Genomic DNA, 20,023 nt, shown 5'->3' with positions numbered 1-20,023 from the left:
ACTGTATGTGGCTCGATAACCTGTGTCCAAATGTTGCAGCATCTTCTGTTCTAAAACACTTTTAAAGAATTGTCAGCGTATTTAAAAAAAAAAAAAGAAATCAGACTTGTTAAGTAGTGTATGTTTCTTTAGGTACCCTCATTTTGAATCTGTTTTTTAAAGTACACATGGGCAGATAAAAATGACTTAACATTTTAACATAGCGTGCCACCTATTTAGGTTTTTGCTTTGGTGTTTCTCGGAATGACTGTATTATATGTGTAGTAAATACTGGTGGCTGCGACTTGTGTTTTTGAAGTGTTGATAGAAACTGTAATAGTATAAAGAACACATAGAAAAAAATATAGCTTTTGAACTGAAGTCTGCAGATGAAACCTTTTTTTTTTCCCTTCTTCTTTTTTCCCCAAATACCAGTTTTGCGAAGCTAAATGTGAAGTATCACCAGCCTTTATAGTTCTTCCTAAGGTTTTGATGGCAAGAAAAAGATAAATGCATGAGCTCTTTAATCTCTGGCAGAACGATTTCTGTAAGTAATGACCACGCATAGTTAATAGTATGTATTTTATTGGAAGGAGCACGCTAATTCTGTCTTTCAATAAGCGACTGTCTTAGAATACCAATTAAAAAGAATTGATTTAGCCAAAGCGAGCTTTCGCTTTTTCTTTTGTTGATCAGTATGCTAAAACGGAGCAGAGGGCGATGGGGCCGGGGAGGGCTGGTTCGGTGCGGTCCTGCCGCCGTGCTGCACGCCGCAGCTCGAAGGCAAAGCCTGTTGCCACCTTGGACCTCTTGGCATGGCCTTGTGAAGGTGGTTTGGGAGCCCCTGCAGCACACCAACTTTTTCCCAGTGAAAAGGGAGTGAGTTGCGGCCAGGCAGCGTTTACCCTGCAGACACGGTGCTGGCTGCAGCTCCTGTAGGCATTGTGGAGCTAAATTGCAGCTACTGTCAGTGGCATGGCATGCTCAAACGCTTGGTTAGCATGAGTTGGTGTCTGTGCTGCCGTGGCTACGCTTCAGGTCATACCCAGGGTTTATGTGACTCCTGAAGCACTTCTGTCAAGCCATGGGTCTTTCCTCGTCAGCTGAATGCTTCTCCCCGCTCTGCAAGTGGGTGGATGAAGGGTAGTTTCTGCTTGCTCCAGGGAATGAGAGAGGGATGAGGCTATCTGGAGTTAAACCTCACTTTTCAGATGTGCAGCTTGCAGTGCTGCTGCTGCACTCACCTGATACCTGAGTGGTAAAGGCAGAACGGCGCCAGTCTCCAAACTGGGATCTGGCTCTGGCAGTGCCGAACGGAGGTCTCGTGAGCACTGCTATTGCTGGGCTGGCCACATCTGCACGTGCGTCTTTCGGGGTTTGGTCTGCTCTCAGAAGAATCAATGGAGAAATTCCCAGAGTCTTCAGCTGGAAGTCTGAGTGAACCCTGGATTTGTAAATGCTCAACAAAAGGCCTTTTTTAACATAAAAGAAAACTTCTTTGTTTTTTTGAAGCAACGTGCCTTGAAAGAGCTTGCTGAATTTATTTTGCGAAGGTAGTTAAACAGACAATTAAATTAAGAGTATTATTTGTGTAGTGGATAATTACTTAGTTTTGTGAACAAATTTGTTTTCTTTAACAATATTTAGAAGACTTACCTGAAGTTTGGGGGATTAAAAAAAAAGAGAAGCAGGGAATGTAACAAAGTCAGTGGTTCACAAAAACCTCTCTGATATCAGCAAGAACTCTGGTTATATTGGTAGCAGCAACTTTCTGAATTATGTCATAGAATCATAGAACGGTTTGGGTTGGAAGGGACCTTTAAAGGCCACCTAGTCCAACCCCCCTGCAGTGAGCAGGAGCATCTTCAACTCGATCAGGTTGCTCAGAGCCCCGTCCAGCCTGACCTTCAATGTTTCTAGGGATGGGGCATCTACCACCTCTCTGGGCAACCTGTGCCAGTGTTTCACCAACCTCATTGTAAAAAATTTCTTCCTTGTATCTAGTCTAAACCTACCCTCTTTTAGTTTAAAACCATTACCTCTTGTCCTATTGCAACAGGCCCTAGTAAAAAGTTTGTCCCCATCTTTCTTATAAGCCCCCTTTAAGTACTGAAAGGCTGCAATAAGGTCTCCCCGGAGCCTTCTCTTCTCCAGGCCTGGTCTGAAGTCCTGTAAGTATTGTTACATTTCATATTTTGAGCAAGTCCAGCTTGTGATTTGTACGGTCCAGAACTCCGTCCCTCTCATCTGCTGTCCTCTCTTTGTTGCCAGTGACACTCAGCGAGGTTTTGGTCATCTCAGGTTCGTTCTTAGTGCCCCAGATCCAAAGCAACCTGACTAAAAGGTGATACTGTAATAGCCGTGTTTCAGAAGAAGCTGCCTGTGGGAGGGCAGCGTGTCCTTCTCCCGTCCTCTGGCACGACCCGTGAGGGAGGCCGTGCCCGGTGGGGTGAGGACAGGGGACACCTCCTTCTGAGTTCCCATCCGCGCTTCGCTCTTTCTTGATCTATTCCAGTGCAGCCCTTCACACCCACTCTGTAGTGGCAGAGGGGATAGCAATAACAATCTTTCACGAAATCCTCCGTGGCAAAGACTGGCTGTTTTGCTGCATCTTCCTTTTCTCAGCTGGGTGAGTGCTGTGTGCAGGCATGCTGAACCTGCCCACCGTCGTGCTCCGCTTGTGTAAGGGGAGGCACTGGAGAGTTTTGGGAGGGGGATGCTCTGCACCACCAGGTTTAACGGTGTGCGGTAACCTCCTGTGCTGGGGGTCCTGCTTCCGTACTGCAAAGTTTCCAGGACAGGGATCAAAGCATTTGGGAATGAAGAATCTGACAAATACTTTTGATAACTTCAATTTTAATGATTCTCTAGGGTTGCAATTTTGTGAGTAGTTGGGCTGAGGTAATTGCCTGCTGCACCCCCGAAAGGAGGAAATCTTCCCACGGCTGTGCCCTCCCCTCCGCTCCCTTCCCAGTAGCGCTGATGGTCGTTGGGCTTTTCCACATCTCAGTGCAATCTGCTGGCTCTGCAGAAAGCAACAAAACCCATCGCCTTTCTCTTCTCCATATCCCTGCTGCAGAGGGACGTCATGCGTTTCAGAGCTTATGCAGCGGGGCAGCAGGAGCATGCAGCGAGGAGCAGTAACGGGGGAGGCAGATGAAGGGTTGTACCCCTCTCAGGGTGGTAAGCTGTTACCCCTTCACCTCACCCTCTCTCGGGAAACTACAGCATTTTCTGCCGTCTCTTAAACCTGTGTAACCCTTCGTTGCCTCTGCCAAAAGGTACACAAATGCCTCCAGTAGCCCTGTTGGCAGAGAGAAATGTGGACGTAAAGAGTGTACATGGGGGATTTCAGAGTCATAGCAGTAGGACCGGAAAGGATTTTAAAAGATCAGGAACTTCAGAGGGCCCTAAAATAACATGGACTTTTATTACTGTGTAAAGATATGAACACTTGGTTTTAGTACATGTGATGGTTTTGGGGGCGGGGAGGAATTTTTTTTGTGTTTTTTTTTTTTTTTCTTACCTGGTATCCTTTACAAAGGCAGGAAAACAAATGAGATGAATCTTTGTCTTGTTTTGTGGGCTCCTAGTAAGTTGCTATTTTTGCAGTGTTTGCTGATTGCTTTAACGCCTTTGCTGTGTTCATGCAGCAAGACTTTTTGGCAGGTGCTTGGGTACATGAATGGCGTTCTGCAGCGTATCGTTCTCTCTGCTCTACTGCACGGGGCGTTACTTATGTGGATGCTACAGGGACGATGCTCTTTCTCCTTCTCTCACGCTTGTTGGCTTGCCTTTCAATCAGCATGCTGGTAGGCCCATTTTCTCCTCCTCTTTTAATTTTTTCCAAAAATAGACTTGCCAGCTGTGTATTCATTTGTGGGAATACGCAAATGCACATGTTGCATCATCACTTTATTGTCCTTGTTTGCTCTTTGCTGGGATAATTTCTCAGAGGCTTTAATGGTTTTTATATATTTCGGTAACTGATCTTCTTGTGGCCATGGTTAAGAGCATTGCTTCAAATTTCAAAGATCTTGGGAAACAGAAGAGAAGTGGGCTTGTCTGTCATAGTTGTCTTGAAATGCAACTGTTGGGAACGAAGCATTTAACTGCAAGTGTACAGAAGAAACAGAAGTTTCAGAGACGGTGTGATGTTCTTTGTTTTTGATTGTCATCCCATTACAGTACTCTTGCATCTTCTCAAGCATCTGAAATTAGTCATGGTCAGACACTCAATCTCAGATTATATGGACCTTGAGATAGTATTTGGTTAACTGCATGGATGTCATATATTAAAATAATTTTTTCTTCGGGTGTTTGGAGATGTATTGGGGGCTTTTGAAAAAGTAGTGTAACACCTTAGTATTTTTTTAGATAATTTATACAAGAACATATATTAAGCTTTGGTTAGGGGAAGGATACTTTTTCAAATATATTTTGTATCATATCCTGATGGTAATCTGAAACAAATTTTAGATCTTGTTTTATGTTTTGCTCTGAAGTTCGACATCCTTTCAAAGAAAAAGATTATTTCTTGCTAACGTAGGGAGAGGAATCTTAGACATGAAGTTTCTTAGCCTGTTATCATGCTGTACAAGTCATGTCTTGCTCAAAAGGTCAACACCCACAGAACATGTTTTTTGCAGCGCAGTGGACTAAGAAGCTGCTTTTCTTGGGGCTGTAACGGTCTTTCCTATTGTAAATGAAAATACAGTCTTTTGATGATACGGCGTCTGATGCTATGGGTATTTGTGTGTTACGTGCTAAATTATAATTATATATATTCAACACCAAAGCAACAATGATAAATATAAACAATATGTTGACCATGTACTCTTATGGAGTATTCTCTTTCAATTTAAATCCTTGCAGCCTTTCCCAATTTTTCATACATATATGTATTTTTTTAAACTATTACATCAGATTTCATTTGACTTGGAATGGAAAGTACTTTTTTTTAATAAGTGTTGGAGTTAAGCTTCTTTATTTCTCTTGATATGGAGTTGTGTGTCTGTTCATGTAGTAGTCAGCCTAGCAGGGGTTTTAAGATATTAAGCTGGTTCATAGACTTTTTTTTAAATTGCCCTTTGCAGCTTCTGTTGCAAACCCTTCTGTTATGGTCCTGGATCAGTTACTGAGCTCTGTAGACGGAGAATTTTTTTTTTCCTTTTCAAAAAAATGCAGTTCTGTTATTTCCTGATTTTTTTAAAAAGTTTTTTTAGTAAAAAATTTGGGAATTCATGTGAGTAATAAGTACTGACTGCTTGAGCGCATCAGATGGAAGTGGAAATTCGTATGGTTTCAAAGAAACCGGCTATTTGAGATGAGTTGTTTTCTGTGTTAATCCTGGTTTCTTTCTGAATCCCTGTGGGAGGGAAGAGGGCAGACAAAGGCCACTTTATGCTGCTGGCGTGTTTGCTGAGTGACTCTGCTGCTTCAGCCCTCGGGAGAGGGTAGAAGCAGGGGAGAGGGAAGCGAGGAGGAGGAGGAGGAGGAGGAAGAGTAGTTTGAGGTGAGCTGCTTCTTGAGGAACGTGTGAAGGCTGAAGGACGATGCCAAGGTGGGAAAGCTGGGGAGCTGAGAGGACCAAAGGGACCCCAGCAGATTCAAGAGGGGACTCTTGAAGATTGTAATGGAAGGAAAATGCTGGTTTGACTACTTGAAGGCAGAACAGGTTGGCATCAGGGGTCGACCTTCCTACCATGCCTGGGCTGGACTTTAAAGCCCTGTTTTCCTCCTCAACTGAAGGATGCTGCCTGATCCCCATACATGCCCAGGCACTGACCCTGGGTGTGCCTGGCGTGGGTGTAAAAAGACCACGAGGCCTTCCAATTTGGGCTAAGTATTTCACCCCAAGACAGGTAAAGGTTTTGGAGTGACATCTGAAGTTGTGCTGAGGTGTGGTTAGTTGTAATTAATAAAAGCTAATTGGCTCATGTTTTCCTAGGACTCGGCACATTCTCTCTAGCAGCCTCCCTTATTTCCGTCAGTCGTCTTGTTGGAAATGGCCAAGGAGTTTTGAGAGGATCCAGGTAAGACAGGAGCCTTCTCAAAGGATCTGTTACTTCCTCCACTGTACACACTTCATGGAGAAATTGGGACGGGCAAGATACAGCTGTGCATGAGGCTCGCGTGGCTGTGTTTTGTTTAGTTTGATCAGCTGCTCCATTTTAAATTCACGGCCTAACTTTGTGATGAGCATCTTACAGGCAGGCAGACCCACAAAACTCGTTAACTGGTAGTCTCCAGTTTGACAATGAGGTAAGCACATCTGTGTGATAAATACAGGATTTTTTTTCAAGTATTTAATTTTACTTTTTTCAGGCCTTTGCTTAAGGAAAAGCTGTGTAACTATGACACACCTGAAAATACAGGAGAACCAACTTGAATGTGAAATACTAGCCACATTTGCAGGAGAAACAATTTTATGTTGTGAGGAATTAGCGTAGTGGTGTTAGCAACCATTTAAACAAGGTTTGGTGGTTGGTGTGGGGGGCTGTTTATTTTTAAAGCTCATGTCTTAGCAGTCTTTGAGTTACTACTGTTGAAAAAGAAGGGTGGGGGTTTTTTTTCCTTTTTTTCTGCCACATCACCACTTCCCTTAAGCATCTCCTGCAAGTGTTTGGATGATGAACTTTTAATATAAGCTAAAAGCTTGTACTAGTACCTAGGGAAGTTAGAAAAACTAAACCGCCTTCTCTATTATTGTACCTCTGTCAAGGTCTTCACATACATTTCAATACTAATAAGAAGAAAATGTGGGAGAAGAATGAAGGGGTTTTTTAAAAGATCTTCCTGTAGCTGTGGCAGGATTTCCCCTTTTTCAGGTACCAGGGCTCTCCTCCAAGGGCCCCTACCCAGCTGGGACAGGAATGCCTTGGTGTCAGCTCGGGTGCTTCAGGCTATAGTGAGTCATATGTGGGGCGCAGACCTTGGTTCGGTGATAGCTCATACCACCTCTTTGCACTGTTGGATGTAATGGCAGTCAAATTTTGACCCAGATGCATGTGATAACGTTCATTTGGAGTTCACCAGAGCATAAAACATAATGAATACTCCAGTGTATATTGTTAGCATGTCACCTGGATTGGCTTCCTGGGTTGCATTGTGTCTTGCCCATCGTTCATCTGCCTGGATCACTCTGGGATCCGGGCTGCAGTGGAGGTGTGGTCTGGATCCTTGGTGCTTCAAATGCAGGTATTTGTGGACTCCTTCTGAACCAGACTTCGTTTTTCAGGATCAGCTGCTGCCCTTAAACAAACCCTGTGTAAGTTATGCCCAGGACACCTGCCTTTTTTTTTTTTTTTTTTTTTTTTTTTTTTTTTTTTATGTTGCTACTTCCAGGATATCCTGCCTTTTGTATTTCACAACTTGCTGGAAATAAGAAGGATTTGCATGGCGTCAGTCCTACAAATGAGCGTGCAGCTTCACATGCTCTTTGTGGACTGCATATACCAAGACAGATTGCAAATGCAATTTGTACAATAGAGCAAGTAAAACTGGCTACATCAGTGTGGTTTTCTGAGGATGAAAGAGATGCTGGTTTTTGTTTTACTTGGCAGGCAGGCTTGGTGTCTAGGGAGAAGAGCAGTGGAGAGACGCAGGGCAGAACATCTGGTAGAAGCAGAATTTAGGGATTGGAAAGAGTTTTAAACAAAATCCATGTTTTTCTCTACTCTGCCTTCCCTTGTTGAGGATGACCAATGTCATGCCAGTAAGCGCTGGATTGGGGATGGCTGTAATTACTTGGAAGCTGTCAACCTACAATTAACCCTGCTTGTCAGCCTGAGGTTGGGAGAGTGACGTGGAGGACACATTTGCTGTGGGGAACACTCCTCTCACGGCAAGCTTTGCTCATGTGTGCCCAGCACAGCCTGGGAAGCCCTGCAGTAGAACGTGCTTGCTCCCCACGCGAATCGGCAGGAAGGAGTATTTTTTGTTGTCGCAGGCTGTTGTGGGTTGCTGCTCTGCTGGGGACTCCTTTGGCTACTCACAGCGGTCCTTGCGCTGGATGAGATCGCGCTGATCTTGTTCTGGGTCGGCAGAAGCACCTCATCGCCGTGTCAAGAGCACCCTAGCAAAGAAAGCCCTATGGCTTTTGCCATCCAAAATGCATGCGGTTTCACTAGATTTCTGGACCAAAGCAGCAATCTGTTTTCCTGTTTTGGGAAAAAATGGAAGCAGGCTGAATACTGTTGCATTGAGATGAAGATCTGCTTTACAGGCTAATTTTAAGTGCAGCTTAATGTGTAAGTGGTTTAGAGTAGAAGGGTTTGAGAAGGGGAGTAACTACCAGAGGTACAAAATTATTAATGCTGGTGTTGACTAGGGTGGTGTAGGCAGAAGCAGCCCCGTGATGTAGGGAAAGCGCAGTCTGGAACAGGGGCTGCCGATGGGCTGAAGGGAGCAGGCTGAGAAGATGTGGTTCACCTTCCAGGCTAGCTGGGCTCAGAGGCGCAGCACCGTGCAGGACCAGCACAGCTCCCCTGGCAGGATGGAAAGCTCCTGGCCTCCTGGTGTTCCCCAAAACCAAAAGCACTCCAGAGCATTTCAAGGAGTTTTTCTTACCTGGAATAGCATCAGTGGTGATTTTCTGGGATTGGCCCTTTCTGCTGCCATGTTTTCTCTTCAATATCTTCAGTGATCCTGCCATTTCTTGTGTTTTTTGACTTGCTGATAGCTGGCAGTTTTAACAATAAATGCGAGTTTCTGTCTGGAGAGCAAAGAGAAACCCTCTAGAGAGCAAAAAAAAAAAGGCATTTTGAGGCTGGTAGAAGAAATAAACTATGGGATGGCTAGAGAAAGGGGAGAAGCTGGATATCAAAGAAGATGAAAATCATTCACTACAGTCAAGGCCTATCTTTTATTGCACTGCTACAGTAGAAGGGCAGGCCAGGTGAAAAGTTAGTCCTCTGTCCTATACCTCCCTTCCCTTAATGTTTTTCAGCGTAAAACTAGTTCAAGAGACCCGCAGCAGTAAAGGCTTACAAGAAGGCTGCTGTAGTTATTAGAGCAGTTCCTGGGTGGCTCAGGATTTCTCTCCGAAGCCACACCTGGTGTATTAGGGTTTCCTACGCTGTTATTACAGGACACACTCGGTATACATTTCCAGAATGATGTCAAAAGCTGCCGTATCAGAGCAGGATCATCATAGAGCACAGGCTGCTGGATATGTGAAGAAATTAGTTAAATTACAGCATCCAGTAAAACTTGCATGAGTTTTATAGAGTAGAAGCTGAAAAACCAAATACTTTTTTGATAACCTTTGAAATATTCTCTGTTGTGCATTTAAACTTGAACATCAGCAGACTTTGCTAACTCGTCACTCCTAAAAAAAAAAAAAAAGAAATAATATTTATTATCTCTTAACAGACTGGATGCAGTGGTATTGTTCTTTTAGCAGAATTAGATTTGTATCCTTCACAGGTCATAACACTGGGAGGTTAGCCAGCATGGCTCACCCTTGTCTGTGAAGGGAGTATAGGAAACGGCTATTGCTGGTTGTGCAGGCATTTGAGAAGGCATTTGATTAATTTGTTTTCCTTGTTGTTCCCAAGTTATTGGAGTCATTCAGGAACCATGTATTTTTTTTTTTAAGTTTGTCAGAGTAAACCATTATAGCTAGCAAGTTCTTTTTACTAGTCACCCAAATAAAGCAGAAGCTCTGGACATTGTGAATTTCCTTTTAACAGAGCACTGATACTGAAATGCAATGTCAGGTTGTTGGTTAATATTATTAATTTTCTTTCTGTGTAGTAAGAAAGAAATACTGCCTGCTTTTGGTTTTTGGGGGATAGTGTGGCAAAAATGTACTCCAGGTTTATAGTTCAGTCTTCTGAACTACAGTCGAGTGCTTCTGTTAAATATCCTCTATTTATTAATAGAACTAATAAGATAATTCTTCAGACCTTGTGTCCTTCAGTTAATAAAAGGAAACATGTACATCCCTGTAATTGAAGACAGGTATGCTATTGTGGAGGGTGGAACATGAGTCTTTGTAAAGAGAGGTGGACTCTCCATTAACACGGTGTGACAAGGGTACTGATTCATCTGTTGATGCATTTTGCAAAATGGGTCGGTGTTTTTTTTGTGGGCTTTTTTGGCTTTTTTTAGTTCAGTGGGTTGTGAGTTGTGTCAGTTGGGCTGCTTTATACTATCATCTTAACTCTTTTTGAATGCAGTTATTCTTGTGTTCTTGCCTCAAGACTTCCTATAGGTCTCTGGAAGGTGACTGAACCCCATGTGTTTATTGCGATGTCTGTCTCAGCACCAAACAAAGGAATTGGGCTTTTCTGGGTTCCTGAGGAAGTGCCTGACTTGAATTAACCCTCTGAGTTCTTCCCTGTAGTCAGATTTGTCTCTATTCTACACATAATTGTTTCTTTTACACTGTGTTTTGAATTTTTTCGAAGATGACGTTAGAAGATCTAAACATATGATGTTGTAAGACAACTATACTTACAAGCTTTTAGTTTTCTAGTTCCCATGAATAATTCAAAACCAAAAACTCTTCCCTAAGGAAGATTTTTACTCCATAGAGGAAATACAGGAAATCTATGTGGATTTTAGTATTAATCCCCCCTGCCCCTCCAAGAGGGTGCTCAGGTCCTTCAATGGTGTGAAGAAAATCCATCATGAAAGCAGATTTGAAATACTTATATTCACAAGGAAGAAACTGAATAGGTCATATCTGACTTTTGCATAGAATTTCCTGATCGCTGTAATTTAAGCTCCTATGGAGCTCAAATTTTGGATGAATTTACAAAGAAGATATATGGACTATGTGCATCTGCAATAAAGCATATGTTTGCTGGAATATAGGAAGTGCTGAAGACCTCCAGACTAGAGTCCCAAATAGAGTGCTTGAGGGAACTTAAGTTGGAGCATTGGAGACCAGAAGTCCAGAAAGCTGAAGAGGATGCTTTATAAAGCCCTGAGCAAGGGAGTCATCGGGCTGTCTTCTCGTGGGTGCATTGATGATAAGTTTCACGTGATCCCACAGTCTTTCTTTCAATCACAGCACAGTCTCATTTGCGTCTTTGATCAGTCTGTTTGGTTTAGAATTGTATTTTTCATCCTTTAAAAACTAGTAACGTGTTAGTTTTCCATGGAAAAAAAAAATCAGGGACTGTTTTGTGGCTTACTGTTTGGCAGTCAGCAGTGCGGTTCTTGCTTGTAGTCACAAATGCATTAATTAAATGTTTTTATCATCCGGACTTTCCGTGTGACTTTTTTAGCTGTCTGGTAGACCTTTGGATTGACACTGATGTTTTTGGGTACTTGCAATATCTGCAAATGTTGAAATCAGCCAGGAATTGGCTCTGAAGTGTTTCTGGCAGAAGGCACTAGCATTTACCTTTGGCTGTGTCTGTGTATGTACTGAAAATAAATAAAAAAGGCAGCTGCTTTGCAGACTGGGCATGATGTCTTGCAAATCAGACTGAGAAATATTGAACTAGGAAGAAGAAAAATCTAGTCCTGATTTAAAATCTGTGTTATTGGTTAAAAGTAATTCTACAAAAGATTTTCAAAATGATTGATGGTCTTTGTGTTTAAAGTAGTGCCTGTTTCTAGTCTGTGTGGTCTTTGCTTCCAGTGCCCGTGTATTACAGCTTTTTCTGCTAGATCGAGAATTCTGTAGTTTGTTTTCCATATAAATATTGTATATATTTAACCTGTGATTACATGATCCTTACCATTTTTTGTTTGGCAAAGGAAAGGGTTTGCTTAAAGCTTCATGGAATTCCTGTGTGGCTGGTACTGAGCACATAGAGGAAAGTTGTAAAGGTGTGCAAGAAGAAAACGTTTTGCCTTGGCCTTGGAAGAACAAGGGGATGTGTCTTCAAGGTTAGAAATTAGTAATAATATATTTTTTAGTGGGAAGGATTTTGAAACTATTCCTTTAGATTGGGCTAGAATTGGAGGAAGGCTTTAAAGGTGCTGCTCTTGATCACAAAAGGTATTTGAATTAAAAGAAAAAAATATAAGAAGATTTAAGTATCTTTGAAGCACACTTAAGAACTATTTCACATTATCCTCTTCTCTAATTGATTAACTGGATAATAGGTTTAAATGTGCCAAATAACAAAACCCGTGGATTTTATAGCAAGTGATCTGAATTGATCTAATTAAGTTTGGTTTTTCCTCTTGTGTCACCTGGGTGAATCCTAATGATGTATAGCAGGTTCCATTAAATTGGGTTGTGCCTGTTTCTTGGGAATGGTGTTGAGAAAATTAGAAATTTCTTCAGGAACATTAATTTATTAAATAAAAGTACTAAGTGGAAATGGCTGTTCGGTGTGTTTCTGCTCCAACTATATCTGGTCCTTCTCACTCATTTAGGCAACTCCATTTGATTGCCTTTCTTGATGGTCTTGATATCGAGCGTATTGACTGCACTTTGTATGTGTAGACGTGTAGCTGATACATGGTTTGAACCTGTGATGTCAGGTGTGATGTCAGTTTTGCTCCTTACCTTGTAAAAAGTATTTTTGATTTCTGGACCCCCTGAAGTTTCTGCTGGGCAGCTGGATTCTGTCAGAAATTTCACATCTGTGGCTCTTTGGAATATTATTTTTTCTTAATCCCCTTTTGGGGGCTGCCAAACCAGCAGTTAATAACTCTTCTAGAAGAGTGTTACTTAAATCCTAAAGGTCTTATTGGCCAAATCTCTGTGATCCACACGAAGTGCCCTATTTTTACAGTTGGGAAACGGGATGTCAACCTTCCTTGACATCAGATAGCTCAAAGAAATGTTGGTAATCAATTCCAGAAGCTCTGCTGTTGGAGTTTCTGTTATGTTTTCCCTTTTCCCTTTGTGTTGCACAAACAGAACACAAAATATAGTTGTTTGGTAAATACTGTATGTACTTGCTCATTTCTGAAGTGTTTAAAAATGCATCTTTATTCTCTGAAAAGTAATGATTTTCTAGATTGGCCTTGAACATCCGAACTCCAGCTGTGTCCAAATAATTCAGGCCATGCTTGTATGCATTTTGAGATTTTTTGCAAAATGTTACAGGTAACAATCAGCTGGAGGAGATGAGAAAACCTGTTAACTTTTCAGAAATCTTAAACAAAATCTTCAAAGCTGTGGAAAAACCATTAGGTTTAGAAAGGTCTGAATTTTTAACCTGAATCATTAAGAAAATACCATTAATTAATGTTTCAGATATTCTTTGTATTTCTGCATCAAATATTTTGCTTTGAGTGAAGGGAAGCTTTTATGGCTGAGAAAGGATCGTATGTTAAAAATGAATAAAGTAAGTCTGCTTGAGGTTTGAGTTACAAGTGGACTCATTTTTGTGCCTTAGAAAAGGCAGATGTTTGGTTTGTGTCTCTTTTAGACTGCATCCTTTGCACGTATATTCAGAGATGTGGAGAGCCAAGGTAACACCTTGCTGTTGCCTCAGGGAGGAGTTTCTGCTCTCATCTCTGCCTTCTCGTGGATATACTTTCTACTTCTATCTTAATGCTGTTAGTGGAGCTCACCCATCTTCTTTTTGAACTGGGAGAAATTATTTAAGTGGATCAAATCATGGACTTTGGCAGAGATATTTTTCTGCTGTTGCAAGTGCAGTGAGCTGGCTCGCAAGCGCCGGGGCTGGTACTGCCCGAGTTGGGGAGGAGGGGACCGAGAACCGGGAAACCTGACTTTTCTCCTTGGGACAGGGAGCTGCTGAATTACCTCACCTGCTTTTTTGGTGGTTTTTTTGTGTGTGGGTTTTTTGGGGTTTTTTTGTTTGTTTGTTTTTTGTTTTGGAAGCTCTTACCTAAGTCACAAAATGTCCTGGGTACCTCTTGATAGTTCCGTAGTTGATTGTGAGTAGAGCATCACATAGTGAGTAAGGGGACTAAGTTGTCCTGGTAGAGGGGAAAGAGGGTTTTACTTGGGGTTTTTTTGGTGGACGTATCTGTGGTTTCTGGGGAAGAGTAACATTGCACTGATCTTGTATTTGAGAACTTTAAACTTCTGTGTGTGAGCCTTGTACATTCTTGTCGAGGGTATTTTTAATAGTGTCTTCCAGTGTGTTTTTAAAACGATTTGGATTTACATTTTATATATTGCTCATAAATGAAAGAAAAGTTGACTTTTTATAATGCGATGTTGGAACAGGAGCAGAAATTTCTGTACATGATTAGATCTGCACAACTGCAAATGTTAGCTGTGCTTTTGGCTTTAAAGCCCTAATTCAAATCTCTCCTGTCCGACAAGCAGCAGGAAGATTAATCTCCTCTGGAGAAAGGAATCCATACCCCAGTTTTAGACAAACCACGATGATTAAAGGTATTTGTAGGTTGAATAAGCACAAGCCTTTGTTCGGGACTGCTGAACAGGGTTATGTTAAAACACGCAAGAACAGGATTTATTCACATTCCTGTTGTTGCTGCTTCCATATTTCTGGTCCACAGCATCATCTGACGGGGAGCCAGTGGTAAGTTCCCAGCTGAGCATATAAGCGATATTTTACTTTGAAACCTGTTGTTTGATTAGACAACAGTATCTTCGGGTGTCCTCGCACAGCTGGGGCGAGCGGTGCTCGTCAGAGCGCAGTGCCCTTGTGTGGGTTGGTGGTGGCTCACAGGCTGGGGGCTGCTGGATCGTCTTGGGACAATTTAGAGGGAACTGAAGATAACTTTAATCATGCTTTGTTTTTAGAGAGCAAGATTGCTACAATTATATAAAGTCTGAAAGGGAAAACTTGGTTTGGCTGGTGTTTGAACTCTGGTTTTTAAAAGAAGCGTACATTTTAAGTATTGAACTTTGGAGGTCTAAGGCAAAATGTTTGTGTTGTAGTAGGAATAGTCTGTCCTTGGGGAGGGAAGAAGGAAGAATAACTCAGTCTACATTATTTAGGAAGAAAAAAAAGTTAGGAGAGGCTGTCTTACTGTTTTTTTAAGGTCTTTCTTGCTGTTTAAGTAATGCTGTATGACCAGTAGCTATATTTTACATGATCACTAATGCACAATATTAAAAAATAAAGCTTAGATTAAAATGGTGATAAAGTTGAAGATAAAATGCAGATTAGAAAAGGGGAAAGATGCCTTAAACCGGCTTGTGACTGTTTTAGAGCAACAGTCTACAATTTCTGTCTTTTCCTGTGCCAGAAACCATCAGCAGCTGGATGAAGAATGAGTAGAGGTGTGTCTCCATTAGCGTTTTAGTTCATCTCAGGACCTTGCTCTTGTGGTGAACCTCCTGGTTGCCTGCACTTACTGCACTGCGGGTCCTGGATCCTGTTTGGATGAAACCAGAATTCTCCTTAGAAAAACACCTGATACTCTCTGGCTGTGAATTCCTATTCAGTCCAGAGGCTCAGAGTAGAGCCTTTTGGTACTGACTACATTTAGTAAAACCTCAAAATGCCTGTAGTATGGGCACTGGCCCCTCAGCGCTGCTGTTTCACTGCACAGATTTGTTTCTATCGTACTGTGCTGTAAAGCAACAAAATGGAGGAAAGGTGTCACTTGGTGAAACTAATGAGGTGAAACTAATATCAGTGTTTTAATTTTTCATTTTGTTCCTGAGTTGAAAATTAATGTAGTATGATCGTAGCCTCACCATAATGTTAAATTCTGGAATAATTGTTAAAGAAAGGAAAACAAAATGGAAACTAAATATCCATGTAATTGAAAGAGGAGAAGGCAAAAGTGGTGGTGATGAGTTTCCTAACCTCTGGAGGTGTGCTCTTTGTATAAAGTATTTCACATAGTCTGAAATGAAGGCTCAAGTGCCCTAGATAAAGGCTCTCATCTTTGAGCTGTCAAGTCCAATTGGGAAGTAGCAGTGGCAGCATGACAGTGCTCATTCTCCCAGAAATTTTGTTCCGGCTGTAATTGCTCAGGAAGTTTTGAATTTAAAAACACCTGAGCCACCTTTTGCAGCTGGATTTACAACCTGACTAAAAGCTTTCCTTGACGCCACTTCTGGCCTCCTTGCCAAAATAAATAGGCTGTTCTTAGCATGTGACCATGGTGGTTTGTCCTCTGCATGAGCTTCTGTACAAAATTTGTAATTACTTTTAAGTGTTAGTCCTGGTAGCCGTGATTCTGCATGTGTTATTTTCAGTTTACTTTCATATCGGATTTATTGAGACCGCGTGTGCCTGTGGTTGCTGTGCTTTAGTACAATTCCCAGCCTCAGGGATGGCCCTCTTGCGTGTGAAGAGAATGTGTTCACTGTATCGCCTGCAACATGGGAGTTGTTATTGAAAGCCTTAAAGCTACCCTAGATTTCTTCTGAAAGATGAATTTGGCCAAGCCTGGTCTCTTGTATAGGTTTTGTAACACTTGGACAGAAAATTAATAACCATTTTTGTGGTAATGCTAGTTGGTAATTTTTAGTCACTGTTGACTTTAACAGAATCTTTTGAGCAGGGATGCAGTTTCTGGCAGCATTCCTGTTAAATTAATAAATAACATTTTATACGTGGCAAGGGTGGTGAGTAGTGATCAGATGATGTATTTGAGGTTTTAAAATGAGTCAATAAAACACAGTTGGACTTTGAGCTCAGTCTTCTGCCTTAAATCTTCTAACCATTTTCTGAACAAGAAGTGAGCGTGATATTCTTGAGCTGGATTTCTTGTAACTCGTGGTCTGTAAAGGTGTGGAGCTATATCACTTACTTGCTGCAGCTCCCTAAGACACTGACCCAGCAGTAACAAAACCAGACATTTGTCTTAGGCTGTGGCAAAATCTGAGCAATGATTAGCTGTGATCCAGAGTCCATATTCTGCTTGGCCTCGTAACTATGTTTAGGGAAGCCCAGGACTTTCTCAAACCTTGCAGAGAGTTAGTGTCCTACCAAAAATGAAAGTTGAGCTGTGGTCAGGATGTGGCTAATGTGGAAGTTGTTATGGTCTGCAGTTTTCCCTGCTGCTGAAATCCCGTCGGTGCTAATGGTAGATTTCCTCTGATTTATTGCTGTTCAGATGCCTAGCCTTTCCAGCACTTTGCCTTCTGTGAAAATACCAGCTCTTCTGGAAGAGTAGAAGAATTAAACATTATTTTAGAATCATAGAATGGTTTGGGTTGGAAGGGACCTTAAAGATCATCTAGTTCCAACCCCGCTGCCATGGGCAGGGACACCTTCCACTAGAGCAGGTTGCTCAAAGCCCCATCCAACCTGGCCTTGAACACTGCCAGGGATGGGGCAGCCACAGCTTCTCTGGGCAACCTGTGCCAGTGCCTCACCACCCTCATCGTAAAAAACTTATTCCTTATGTCTAATCTAAATCTACCCTTCTTCATTTTAAAACCATTGCCCCTTGTCCTGTCACTAAAGGCCCTGGTTAAAGTCTCTTTACATCTTTCTTACAAGCCCCCTTTAGGTACTAGAAGGCTGCAGTAAGGTCTCCCCGGAGCCTTCTCTTCTCCAGGCTGAACAACCCCAACTCTCTCAGCCTGTCTTCACAGGAGAGGTGCTCCAGCCCCTGATCATTTTTGTGGATTTTCAGTGGATTTTATTCTTAAAGCTTATGTTCCAGATCTTCTTTTGAGATTGAGATAGCGTAGATGATTTCTTTGCAATTACTGTCTCTTGCTGAAATTACTATTTGTACATTCTTGCCTCCTAATAAGGGGCCCATTATACTTGTCTCCCCAAGAAAACCTGTGGATTTACTGACAAAACATGTTCAGTGTCACTTGCTCTGGGTAGCTCTAGATACTTCTTTTTTGTTCTTTGCTGTTGATAACTGTCTTAAATGGCTGTCATGCTTTTTTGTGTTAAGAGAAAGCTTTCAGTCTCATCCCTCAGAATTACTTTATCAGTGACATTGGTGCACTTGACAACAGATTTTTTTTTTTTTTTAATTAAGACAAGATTGAATAGATTTGGACAAGAACCTTGTTTTTCAGCTACCTGTTTTTGAAGGGGGAGTTTCTCCTGAGTTCATTACGATCTGTAGAGGATTGTGTTTCAGCCCATTGCCTGTAAATTACACCCATAGTTTTTGTAGGAAGTACAAGCTGATATGAAGAGATGAAAAAGGAGGCAGCACCTGATAATGTAAGCGTTTTTAGGAGCTAATGCTGTCTCTGAAGGAATTACGGTTTCTATGCGGAGAGGGATGACAGTAAACAGTTCCTGGGTTGTACTCATTAATCTGCAGATGCTGATTGTCATTAGTTTCTAGTATTTTCTTCTTTAATAAAGTGGCCAAATCAAATGGATTGGTACTATTTGGAAAACTCTGATTTACTTCCTATTTGTTATTCTGGTAGTAAGACAGAAAGTACAGTTGTCTTTTTTCCAGTCCAACCTCTCTGCAGTGGCCTGAGGTCAAGCATCTGAGGTTTCCTGCAGACCCTCCAGCAGCCTTTGATGCTGCTATCTGCAGTGCTCAGTTTATTTGATTTGACTTAGATCCTGGCTGAGTATATATTCTTATTTTTCTAAAATATCTGTTCCATTTTCACTCTGATATGTATCAGGAAGTCATGTTTGGCAATGTATTCTTATTGCTGGACTTTAAAAACAAATTATCATGCAAATGTGTGTCTCTGTTCTGTTATTTATACACATACGTATTTATCAAACTGATAAAATTGAGCACAGGTTGCTTTCTTGCTTATTTCTGTATTTACTTAGTTTTGCATTATTACACTGCAGTGAGAGGGTTATATAGCTAAAGTTCAAAACTCGACAAGACAAATGAGTTCAGGGAAGGGGCCGGAGTTGTGAATTTGTTACCCCCGGGAGTCCCTGGAGTATGCATTCAGGAGCGCAGCTGGGGAGAACAAAGTTATTGATAGGCTTAAGGTTATGATTCAGCTCTTGACTTTCTCTGTTGGAATTGTAGGGTTGCCTGAACTTCAGGGGCTGAGCATGACTTACCTAAAAGTACAAAATGCATGGTATTGTCACTAGTTAGTGTAGGCTTTCTTATTCAAGTATTTTTCTGAAAAATTAGTTCAGTTGTGGGAGTTCTTGAATTGCTGGTGAATTACCAAAAATTCAAAAGCACTCAAAAGTTGGGTGGGGTTTTTGGGGGGTCTTCCCCCCCCCCCCCCCCTTAAATTGGTGTTTAGGGATAGGCCTCTGATTTTCTTGTGAGGGGATGAACTTTCTTGGGTTTATCTGTGTTCATATGAGTTAGAATACATTACTGGGATTCAGTCTGCCTTGGCCTCTTTCTGAATCAGCTTGGCAAAAGCTGATGTAAAATGCAATATAGGCTTGCTTTAACTGGTATGAGCCCTTGCTGATTACATCAAGGTGTGCTTTTAGCTGACATTTATGATGGTCTACAGAGGATTAAAATTCTGGGGTTCTGATATCATAATGTGCAGCTTCTGTAATTCAGATTGTGGAAGCTGGTGACCAGATATTTACATACCAAACCAATATTTATGATAACTGATAGCATTTCCTTTAATTATTTGGGAATCAAAGGAAGGACTTTCTTACCTTACTATTTTTTTCATTTGTGTAATCTGATTTTTCTACTTTTTGTGCTGGAGCTGAGGTCTCTTGTGTTTGGCAGACTTGAGGCCAGTTGGTAGTGTTTGTTTTATCTTGTATACAGAGCTCAAAGAGAAACCGATGGGTGTGCAGTCTTAAAAGAGGATAAACACATCAGTTCTTGTATTAGGTCACCTGAAGATGAGCAATAGCTTGGCAGCAGGGTGCGTTGGGTGCGGAAATGGGACACTTTAATTTGACAGTAGGAGGGTATAAGATGTAGAAGATGAATGGGTGGGGAAGGCTGGAAAATGACATAACTGGAGGAGAATTTAAACTTCATTAGCTTAGAAAGAGTCATCGTCAGTCTTCAGGAAGTATTTGCTCTTTCTGATGTTTACACTTGGAAAATGTGGCCCATGGGGAGTGCTACCTGAAGGGGTTTAAAGTTACCTGCCCTTGTTGAGGCCGTTTGGTGAATATGATTTAAGCTAGCGTGCTTGAGCGCTGCGATCGCTGGTCACACAGTGTGGTCTCTCAGCTGTAGGGGTAGTTAACTCCAGAGTTCACCTCCTGAGCTTGAACTACTCCGGCTAGATCTGCAAGACAGCGTGTCTGTCTGCTCCTGTGTGTTC

The 20,023-nt window shown here is 41.8% G+C and overlaps 1 protein-coding gene across 3 annotated transcripts in view; it reads left to right on the top strand.

The window, feature by feature from the left end:
* The first annotated feature begins 5,929 nt into the window (after nt 1-5,929).
* The window catches only part of MYO6 (myosin VI), a 105,794-nt gene continuing 91,700 nt past the window's right edge, over nt 5,930-20,023 (top strand). The window contains exon 1 of one of the 3 annotated variants that reach the window (XM_030005953.2): nt 5,930-6,014. The gene's annotated coding sequence lies outside the window, so the exon portion shown is untranslated. The remainder of the gene's footprint in view (nt 6,015-20,023) is intronic. The other 2 variants (XM_030005959.2, XM_030005966.2) reach the window with 2 other exon arrangements.

Source organism: Aquila chrysaetos, chromosome 2, assembly GCF_900496995.4.
Source record: "Aquila chrysaetos chrysaetos chromosome 2, bAquChr1.4, whole genome shotgun sequence".
Taxonomy (NCBI): domain Eukaryota; kingdom Metazoa; phylum Chordata; class Aves; order Accipitriformes; family Accipitridae; genus Aquila; species Aquila chrysaetos.
This window is presented reverse-complemented; position numbering and strand designations above follow the sequence as displayed.